Source organism: Phacochoerus africanus, chromosome 8 (assembly GCF_016906955.1).
Source record: "Phacochoerus africanus isolate WHEZ1 chromosome 8, ROS_Pafr_v1, whole genome shotgun sequence".
NCBI classification, from domain to species: Eukaryota; Metazoa; Chordata; class Mammalia; order Artiodactyla; family Suidae; genus Phacochoerus; species Phacochoerus africanus.
The window spans coordinates 132,445,751-132,457,936 of record NC_062551.1 but is presented as its reverse complement, the minus strand read 5'-3'; positions in this window follow the sequence as shown (position 1 = coordinate 132,457,936).

Here is a 12,186-nt window from a genome sequence, read left to right as displayed (position 1 = left end):
CAAGAAAAAAGAAGGAAATTTCAGAGTAACTACCCAAATAGGCACAGAGATTGTATAGCTTAGCCTGCCAGCACAGTCAGCTTGTACTGAGGGCTCTCTTCCTGGCTTGCAGATGGCTACCTTCTAGCTGTGCTCCTGTGACATTTCCTTAGCATAGGCACAGTGAGAGGGGAGAAGGGCAAGGGAGAGGGAGAGAGACCTCTTCCTCTTCTTCTAAGGCCACCAATCTTATCATATTTATACTCCATCATTATGATTTCACTAAGCCTTAATTACCTCCTAAAAGCCCTACCTCCAAATGCAGTCATACTGTAGGTTTGGGCTTCAATATATGAATTAGAGAGGAAGGTAGGACACACAATTCAGTACTCAGCACTCCTTAATACAATTAGTAGATATAACAGCAAGATTGATTCCTCGACTAGTGAAACTATGAGGAAGAAGGCAGCATCTCTTGTCCTCATGCATATGATACATGCTATAGGAAAACTCCCTAATTTTGCAGGGCATTATTTCTCAAGTGGTTCTTTAACCAAACCTTCAGCAGACCATTGCAATGGTCTATATAGCTAAATGCTATATGGAGTAAAACATGTGTTAGAACCCATAAATTTTTGTGAGCATGAGCCATTTCTATAGTTTTCTACAAAATTACTCTTTTATATAGAGGAAATAATGTGTAAATACTATAACAATAGAAAAATAATTTTCTAAGACCATGTAAGGTGTCACTGAAAAACTGTTAAGTAAAAGCATATCATGGGTGAACTTATATGCATTCCTATAAGGACAAATTCCTGTCTCCTTCATGACAGAGTCTCCACACTTCCACCAGGTAGCAAAGAGAGAAAGATGACTGGCATCCAGAGTCATATTGTCTAAGAAATTATTGAAAAGATGCTTTGCAGTAGACATTTAGTGAAGACATTTCCACGAGAATATCATCACATTCAATCCACTTAGAAAGATTCATTCACATATTTATATCATCCAGACCACCTTGTCATCATGCTTCCAATTTTCTTGCCAACCCATTAGTCATTGCACATAAGTCAGTGTACTTTGGATTTATCTCCTTCAGTTTGGTTTTAAAACCAATGTTCTGAACCCTTCTCAAGGGGAAGAATTTTTTGTCACCATTGTGAAGGTCACCCCTGAAAAAGGCCATAGCACTTGATAGAAGCACTTATCACAGGAGTCTGAGTAGTCAATTACACATTTATTCTATTCAGACCTTCTTGAATTAGCATGGAATGTTATAATGTGCATCCATTTTTGGGGGGAGGGGTACTTTTAATAGCAACCATTTCAAAATGGGAATTTCAAGTCATATAGTTATATACTGCCCAAGGTCAAGTGTTTAGACACTATCAGATCCTAGTAGAAATCTGAAGTTTACTTTTCTAACTGAGAATAGTTGTTACCATAATAGGATCCCCCTTTGGAGTTTACCAGGAGCTCCACTCAGCATTTTCAAGTCCCACAGACACTTCTGTATATTGTTTGCTGGGTACCAGGTCTGAGGGCAGAGGTGCTTATACTACAGAACCTTTATTTCTTTGTTATCAATTTAAAACTGTCTTCTGAATTATTTGGCAAAAAGGTTGAAGCTACATACGTAAATGTAATGGGTATTATCTCCAACATCCAGAGTTCCATCATCTGTCACTTTCTTTGTGGGTTGTAAATGGATCTACAATTTATCTCTAATTTTTCAGAAGCTTTTTTTTTTTTTGATGATGATGTCAATTAGTGCCTTTTTTCTTCCATCTTTATTGGGATAAAACTGAAACCTGATAAGGCAGATGGTTTTTGGAGGTTTCCTACAGTGCAGCAATCACATGTCTTACTAAAGTTATTTGGTTCTTAGAGTCTGTGCCACTTCCTACCTGATATATTCAGTTAGTATATCATTATCAATATAATAGTAAACGTGATGGTCTGTAGGATAGCTAGAAAAATCAAGGTCTCTCTGGTTTTTTATGACAGAGAAAGATCATAAATAATCCTCTGGGTAAAACAGTAAAAGTGTATTGCTCTCCGTGCCAAGTAAAAGCAAGTGGCTTCTGATTATATTTGCTGGTAGAAATTAAGGGGAAAATGCTGTGGCTAAAGTGGGATGCTAGTGCCAGTGACTGGATATAATACCTGAACTATAGCTCTTTTTGGCACGACTCCTTACATTTTCAAAATCCACTCATACTTTAAGACACGTCTATCTGATTTTGCTGTCCAAATAGGGGCTAGATGAGGATGAACTAGGAATCATTATTCTTACTTTTGCAAATTTTTATGGCAGCACTAATCTCTAAAATTTTCCTAGGATTGCAATATTGCTTTTAGCAATATTTGGGGGAAGTGAGATGTTCCAGCAGCTTCCACTAGGCCATTTCTACCATGATAGTGTACATTTCACCAGTAGAGGAACTAATATGAGCATTTTGTTATGTATTAAATAGAGCTATTTTTATGATTTGTTTTGGAACTAGGAAAATAATCACCAATAGTAAATGTGATGGTCTGTAGGATGGCTAGAAAAACTAAGGTCTCCCTGATTTTACTTGGACCAAGATTTTGTCTTATAACTTCTATAAGCCCCAAAAATGTCCAATGTCTTTCAAGTCATTGGAGATTAGTATCCATCTGGAGCCAGTGTCTTCAAAACTCAAAGACAGTGTTTTACTCTTTCTCCTGTACACAGTTATTTCATCAATTGGTGCATGTATCTCTGTGAGAAAAAGTGGGGAAGATTCACTTGTGGTGCCAATGAAGAATGTTCCCTCGGAGAGCTGCCTTTCTCCATAAACAAAAACTGGTTTCCCAAGCTATCCTAAATGAGAGAATTTCTGTGAAACCTTCTGTGAGCTGAAATAACATAAAGGGAAAAGTATTTCTCACCTTCTAAAAGATGCATTATGTCACTTTGCTTTTAAGAAAGACTTACATTAGTACCTATTTTTGCTAATTGTAAGGAATCCAAAGAGGATTTTTTCTTTTATAAGTATTAAAAAAAAAAAACCTATTACTGTACTAATGTAGGTCTTTTGCAAATTGAAGTGGTATAATGGGTATAATGCAAACTTTCAGAAAGTGAGGGATATCTGTATCTTAAACTCTGTGAAATGCCTTAGATCTAGAACTTGAATAAGAGAACATAAATCCTCTATAGTAATTTACATCAGGTTTCTGCTCACTAGACCTAGACTTTTCCCACTTCAAGCATCATTTCAAGCATCATCTTAATAGCCTCTCCATATAAATTATTCCTAGAGATCTCGTGATCGATTAGCTATCTATTTCTGCTTGGGACAGCACTCTAATTGCGACCTCCCTCTGAAGTTCATTATGAAAATTGTCCATATTTTTCTTTTTTTTTTTTTTTGCTAACAGGTAAGCATCTCTATTACTTTAGCATATCAAGATTTCACTACTCCCATGTTAACTGGAGAGTTCAATTCCCTAACAGTATCTCCTGTCATCATCTCCAGATTATAAACAGACAGCCATAACATTTCTAAAAGGGCTCGGGGAAAAGTATGTCCCCCAGGATCTCCTAGAGTGGAAACTTGGAATCAATTAAGCAAATTCCACTTGGCATATTTATTCCAACATTCTTTGAACCCTGAGGTACCTTTCCCATTCAGTATGTTCTACAAATTTCAGCATCTTCCTTTCATTTACTATAAGGCCTGCTTTCAATTCAACATCAAGAATACAATTCATGTTCACTTTCAGTACTTAAAACAATACAAATCATAAATGCTGAATGAGTGCATTCATTTCAATATGTTCAACTCGTATTGATCTTACATTTCATGCTACTTGGCCTAACAACTTTAGAATCTCTCTCATTCATGCTCTTCAGACTTTTATTGATACAAATTGGCAAGATTCTGCTGCTCTCTGTAGAAAGGCTACTTCCTTCCAGATTAGTATCTGTAAATTCTCTATGTTGGCATCTAGATCTTCCTACATCTAGAAGCTATAAAAGAATTAGGAGTTAGGCCTGAGGATAATTGACATTCCATTGAAATACAACTTGCTCCAGCCAATGTAGAAATGAATTTCTTTTATTCCAAGTGTGTTAGGGATTCAAATTTCTCATCTTTATCTGTTTCTTCCCTAATGTGCCCATCCCACAAACCAATCCCCCTCTCTTTCACAACCATAACCTTTTCTTATCATAGAAATATGATAGAATTGCACACTTAATTAGGTCTGTAATTCTACTTTGTTTTGATCAAGCCCTGAGCTTGATCCTATGTCTATAGGAGCTAAGATACTCTTAAACCTGTCTTTTTAAAAATATCTATGGCACAGAAAACTGTATCCAATATTCTGTGATAATCTATGAGGGGAAAAAAATCTGAAAGAAAAAGGATGTGTGTTCATTTGCTGTATAGCAGAAAACTATATTCCAATGAAACTTTAAAAAATAAAATAAAATAAAAATTTCCATTTGAGCATTGCAGTTGAGATCCAAGATAATTAGTGGGTTTTTGTTTGTTTGTTTTGTTCTTTTTTTTTCTTTGTCATGCTAGGATCTTCAGAGGAAATATCCCATTTTACAATCCATGTGACTTCTGCTGTCACCATAGAGATTGAGTGCCATGAACACTTGATTATAGAACCTTACCTTGCCTTGGTTCTTCCTCATTTTTTAAATTATTTATTTATTTTGCTGGTGATCATTTTTTTTAATTAGGAGGTCAACACTTGGCCATTATCATCCCCACCCTGCAAGAAGAATGTACGTGTGCTTCTAAAATATGTAAATAAGGAGTTTCCGTCGTGGCGCAGTGGTTAACGAATCTGACTAGGAACCACGAGGTTGCAGGTTCGGTCCCTCCCCTTGCTCAGTGGGTTAACGATCCGGCGTTGCCATGAGCTGTGGTGTAGGTTGCAGACGCGGCTTGGATCCCGCGTTGCTGTGGCTCTGGCGTAGGCCGGTGGCTACAGCTCCAATTCGATCCCTAGCCGGGGAACCTCCATATGCCATGGGAGCGGCCCAAGAAAGAGCAAAAAGACAAAATAAAATAAAATAAAATAAAAGACTCTATGCTATAAAAAAAATATGTATGTAAATAACCAAATCCCAGACTTTAAATTTTAAGGTTTTCTTCCTGGGGCTACTCCTGGTACCAATTACTTTCTTAATCAGAAAACAGATGGCACACCCTAATGGAATAATTAAGAAAAGCTTAATGTAGGCACCATTTTTCCTTTAAGTAAACCAACAAGGAATGAAATACCCTGGGGCTAGCAGGCATTTGGTTACTACCATCTTTAGGCTTGCAGTGGTAAGCAAAAGGAACAGTTACCAGATTTTGGAAAAGAACTTTAGCTGTAGGAAAGACTCTCCAATAGGAACACAATCTTTGCCAACATGCATCATGGCAGCAGAAATTGGGTGTTTAAAAGTCTGACCTCTCTATCCTCCCATTGATCTCACTGGCTGAAACCAAGCACATTATAATATAGTCAATAATTTTTTCCACTGCCTTTGGTGATTAGTTTTATAATTCTCCCTTTGTCTCTCAGCTGATGACTTTTGACATTAATGAGAAAACCAAAGTAACCATAAGAAAATTTTCTCCTATTCTCAACCCCATATCAACACACTTAGAAACATCTGTACCCCCACCACATGCCTTCACTACTGTTGCCTGTAGATCAGTTTCCAAGTTTCTATATAAACCAATCTTTCCACAAGTTCTGCAATAGATGCTTTGCCCCTGCTCAAGAATTTCTCTCCAGCTATTTCCCCCTACTTCCCTCACATCATTAATGTTTGTTTTGTTGTATTATTGCTATCCACCCATTGACATAAAATTTTTTTAAAGTTTAATGAAGTATAGCTCATTTCCAATGTTGTGATAATTTCTGCTGTACAGTAATGTGATTTAGTTATACAAAGACACACTGCATTCTTTTTCAGATTCTCTTCCCACATAGATTATCACAGAATACTGGGTACAGTTCTCTGTGCTATATAGCAGGTCCCCATTGCCCAGTCATTCCATACACCTCAGTGTGCCGATCCTACATCCCTAATCCATCCCTCCCCCTCCGCCTATCCCCTTTGGTAACCATAAGTTTGTTTTCAAAGTGTGTGTTATTTCTATCCTGCCATGAAGTGTTTATTGCTCTCTTCCTCCTTCTAGCTACTACCACATTTATTTTCTCCTTTTCTCCTTAAAACCATTATAAGATTTTAACACTGTTTCCAGAAGCTCTACCACTATTAGCTCTATGCCCACTGTAGTCTGACTTTTACCCTGAAGTGGCTTCTATTGACATCAATAATGACCCAACCTGTTAAATCCAATGATTAAGTTTCAGTCATTTTAATTTTCCCATCAGCAATAGCTAAAAGAGTTGGTTACTCCCTCTTAAATATTAATTTTTACTTGGATAGAGGAATACTGTACACTATTGGTTTTCTAACGTTTCTGTTGTTCTCTTCTTGGTATCCTTTGTCACTCTCTCATTTTCTTCCCAACTTCTTTAATACTGAATTGCCCCAAGCTCAGTATTTCATCCTTTTTTCTTTTCTGTCTATACTCACTTCCTTACTGATTTTTTTTTTATTATGTAGTCTAACAGCTTGAAATAACATTTATATTCATGACTTCCAAAATAATGCCATCAACTTAGACCTGTCTTCTAACTTCCAAACTAATGTATCAACTGGTTTCAAAACACTTTTACTGACATTTTGTTTTGTTTCATTTTCAGTGGCCACACTTGGGGCATATGGAAGGAATTCAATAAATACTGAATGAAAAATGAATGAGTGAATAACTACTTTGTAAGATGTAGAGCTTGAGCATTCAAATGATGCCAGTGTGAATAAGAACATGTGTTAGCACTGGACTTAGGTTCTTTCCTGCCATTTCATGCTACAGTATGTACCTTCTGCCTGGCAAATTGCAACTGCTTAAAAGAAGCACCTAATAGGGCAAGGAAAGTTCTCAGAATTCAAATTCCTCTTAAGACTTAACTTTTAAAGATTCTGTGATTAAATTTCCAGCCTTAATTCTTATTTTACTCAGCCATAATGGAAAAAAACAGCACAAGGGACAAAAATTGAGAGTGGTAGATGTCCTCACAACCCTGACTTGAAAAATAATCAAACCTCAGGTAAATACCTCATTTTTGCTGTTTTTTTCTTAACCACAAATATTAGCACAACAATTAAAAATGGAAGAGTTAGGTACCGTGATTCTCTTTAAGATCAATGCATAAAATTCAACAGAGCACAGAAAACCACTGACGAATGTGAGAAAAATGTACACACACATTCTGATTATTTTCTTTGCTAAACTCTTAAAGGATTTCACATAGATCTTTACGTAAAGTTCATATCTATTGCCTTGTCTTACAGAACCTTAACTTTGTCCTTGCCCACTTTCCAGCCTCTTGCTCCCTCCTCCTTTGCTCTAACCACAATGACCTGAAAAACATGTTCCTTTTGCCCTTAGGTCTTCAAGTGCTATGTCTATGCTGAGGATGCTCTTTCCACCACTGTTTACTTAGTTAACTCTTATAAATCCTTCTGATCTCAACTTAAAATATCCGTAGGATAGCCTTTTTTCACTCACAGATTAGGTAAGGTTCTTTGTTTTGTTTTTTCTAAAGAATCTTCCTCCTTTCTTTTATAATTTTGTACACTTTGAAAAAATATATTTATGTTGGTGATTATTTGTCTAGTTTCCCCTCCCTTAAAATATCAGATTCTAGGTTTTACGACCACAAGAACCATATTTATTTTTCAGAACTGTTTTCATTTTGCCTAGCATATACTAGGCCCACTATAGACAGATATATATATATATGAAAGAATGAATAAAGTTATTAGCTAGATAACTGATTCTCATACCCTCCCTCCTGTTTTGATATCCTTTATTATTCTATTTTTCTACTAGTTGTCATTGTACTTGATGACAATTGTGCGTACACACACACACACAGAGAACAAAATGAAGGAAGAAAACATATCTCATTTCTTCCCTATGTTATTGATGAAAACACTAATATTGTTTGGCACATAATATACTCTGAGCAGGTAGTTTTTTTTGTTGTTGTTGTTTCAACATTTCCCTTTTGTGCCAGGAAATATTTCTTACCCTAAAACTATTTTCAGAAAGATCTTTGGCCAAGTTAAATTGCAGAGTCGTTGTAGTTCAAAAGGCTAGAGTCAGTATCCAAATTCTTCCGGTAGCAATTTTTAATAAGAGAAATAAAGATAAATTTGAAAAAGAGAAATTTGTTTTAAAACTCTACATCCCAAATATCTTTAATATCATCTAATCCATGGAGAAAGATCTAGTTTGGGAAAGAAAGTATTAACTACATAAAATCTAATATAACTTTTTTCTGTAAGATCATCCATCCTGCCTCCTACCACACTAGATGAGTTTTCTAAAATACAATTTGCAACAGAGTCCAGGGAAAAACCCTGCATAATCCTGCATATTATTCTTATGTCTTACCATAAGTTAGTGCTTGGTCCTAACTTGTGGTTTTTTGCTGCTCCCTAAATTTAGTGATACACTGGAGCAAGCTTACATTGGTTAGAGAGAATGATCTCATTCTGCAATAGACTAACTGAAGCACAACATCTCTTTGTAGTACCTCGAACTTCTCCATTGTTATTTTTAATAACAATCACTGATGTAATTTTAAAAACAAAGTGTTGTAGATATGGGAATCACAGAATCAAGTTTTTTGTTGTTGTTGTTATAACCTTTTACATTCTCTAACACCACAGTTCTGAGAGGACGTCAATGATGCCTCAGAATTCTTCTCATCTTTGAATCCCTTTTTTCCCAATTTCCTCCAAAATCTCTATTATCTAGATAAGCAGAATAAGAATTAGTGAAAGAAACCACTAAAATTCCTTTGTCAGCTTTCTCCTGGTTTGCTCGTCCTTCCCTCTTTTCACCTTGGAACTAATAGATCCATAAAACATTTAAATGCACTCCGATTGAATAAAGATATTAAGAAAAGAAAGGAAGATTAAAGAAAATATAAGTCCTATCATCACAGTAAATCACTGTGGACTTTTTCCCTAGAATTGTAATGAAATAAGAATGCAAGTATCCTCACTTTCGTTCAACATTTTTTTCATTTTATAACTAGCCAGTACAATAAAACCAAGGAAGAAAGGAAATAGAAACAGTACAATGGTTAGGTAAACTAAACAAAACTGGTATTATCTGAAGATATAATAGTTTGCATTGAAAATTAAGAATATACCAACAAACTTTTAGAACAAATAAATTCTTCAGCATAATTAATTCTTTAGCATAAAGAATCTATCAATAAACTTTTAGAATAAATTCTTTACCAGTAAGACTGTATACAAAACCAACAAACAAATAACTTGTAATATCTATAATTAGCAATAAAGTAAAATTGAAATTTAAAAACAAAGTTAATTATAGTAGCAGCAAAACATAACAATTTCTTAAATAAGTCCCATAAATGATGTGCAAAACCTCTAGACTAAAATCCCCAAAAGAGTAAGGGAGAAATTTTTAAAAAGAAATAAATAAATAAGTAGGCATGTGAGCACATTGATTGGAAATTCAAAGCTATAAAACATCAATTCTTCCCAAAGTAATATACAGATTTAGTGTAGGTCCAATTATAATGCCAGCAAGAGTATATACGCATGTGTGTGTGTGCACAAACAGATTTTCATATGGAAATGAAAAGCACTAAAACTAGTTTAGGCCTTCTTTTATTTATTTATTTATTTTTGTCTGTTTGCCTTTTCTTGGGCTGCACCCATGGCATATGGAGGTTCCCAGGCTAGGGGTCTAATCAGAGCTGTAGCCGCCAGCCTACACCAGAGCCACAGCAACGTGGGGTCTGAGATGTGTCTGTGACCTACACCACAGCTCACGGCAACACTGGATCCTTAACCCACTGAGCAAGGCCAGGGATCAAACCCGCAACCTCATGGTTCCTAGTTGGATTCGTCAACCACTGAGCCATGACAGGAACTCCGGTTTAGGCCTTCTTGAAGAAATCAGAAATAACTGAAAAATTACTCCATTTATCAATATCTAAGATAAAATTATAATGATTTGGATAAAGTGATATTGATGCAAAAACAGACAAGTTTGCCATTTGAATAGAATAGAGTTAAAAAAACAAACCCATACATAAATGTTTAACTGATTCATAACAAAGGCAGCATGAGTGATTTAAGATAAGAACAATTTTTTTCAATAAATGGTGTTGGGTACATTATGTGAGGGAAAAATATCTATCTAGATTTCTATCACCTACATAACCAAAAATCAAAGATTAATAGCAGATCTAAGTGTGAAAAGCAAATTAATAAGGCTTTTAATGAGATAAGTTTGTTTTGTAAATGTTTCCTTGTACCATTTTTTTCATATTCCACATATAGATGACATTGTATGATATTTGCCTTTCTCTTTATCACTTACTTCACTTAGTATAATAATTTCTAGTTGCATCCATGTTGCTGCAAATAGGATTATTCCATTCATTTTTTATGGCTTAGAAATATTCCATTGTATCTATGTACTTTCTTTAAGAAGAAAATTTTTATGAGGTGGATAGGCAAAGATTCTCAAATGGGACACAGAAAGTGCCCATCATAAAAAAAAGATAAATTAGATGATTTTAAATTAAAGAACTTCTGTTTATCAGAAGTCACCTTTAAAACAAAGAGAAAGAGGTCACAGAATAAGATATTTAGGATATATGACTGGCAAGAGATTAATTTCTATAATATATCAAGTTTTCTAACAAATCATTAAGAAACAAAAAGCTTATTCCATAGATTGACAAAAGATTTAAGAGTACATTTCACACAAGAGGATATTTAAATTACCAGTAAACATATGTAAAGATGTTAATCTTCATTGTGATTTTATATCAGAAAATATAGATTAAAATCTCAATATGATACCACAAAACAGACACTAGAATAATTGAAGTAAAATGATGGAAAATGTAAAGTATTAGCAACGATTTGAAGTATCTGAAACTCTCATAACCTGCTAGTTGGAGTAGCAATCAGCAAAACGTCTTCATAAGTCTGTATGGCAAAATCTACCAAAGCTAAAAATGCGAATACTCAATGAACCAACAATTCTACTCCCACATTCACACCTGACACAATGTGCATATGTTGGTCAAAGAAATATATGAGAATGCTCATAGCAGCACTTATCATAAGCCACCAAATTAACAATTACCCGAATTCCTTTCATTGGGTAAAGTGTGCTGTATTCACAAAATCAAAGGCCACACTACAACGAGAATGGATAATTCTCAACCACAAAGAACAACATGGATAAATCTAACACATACATATATTTAACACATGTTGAGCAAAATAAGTCAGAAAGAAAAAAAATACCCCAAGATGACATTCAGATATAATACAAAAAATACAAAACTAACCTATGATTTTAGAAGTCAAAGAAGAAGAGGTTACTCTCAAAGGTGTAGTGACTGGAAGGAAAGAGAAAGAAGCCTCTGTAGTGATGATCTGAGGTATTTGTATTATTTTAGGATTTTATCTAGGAGTGATTAGACAAGGCCATTTACCTATGAAAATTCATCAAGCTGTGTATTTATGATATGTGATATTACTGGATGTTGATTAAACTTCAATAAAAATTCTTAGAGGGAGAGTTTTGTTTTTTTTAACAGTGTTTCTAATTTTCATTGTGCAGCATATTTCTCTCTTATGCTATTGTATATATTTTTTCTTTGAATAATAAGATTTTGTTTTTATTAATAGACAAAATTCCAATCCAATCTGTGCACCATTATACACATCTTGTATTATACAACATGTGAGAGTGAGTACAAACTATTTAATTCTGCTCTTTCCATTTCTGGAATAAAAACCAGAAGTTTCAGATTTAAATATTTTTTATTAGAACCACCCATGGCACAAAAGCAGGCCCAATATGTATTCCCCAAGTCATTGGTCTTTTCCACATAAACAGAATATGTAATCTTTCACTTTTATGACAGAAATTCATTTATTTATCCAGTTCTACAACCTTTAAAAATATTGTTAAATATTTAAAGCAAAGACTCATCTTAGAAAATGTTATGCGGAGTTCCTGTTGTGGCTCAGTGGTTAACGAATCTGACTAGGAACCATGAGGTTGTGGGTTTGATCCC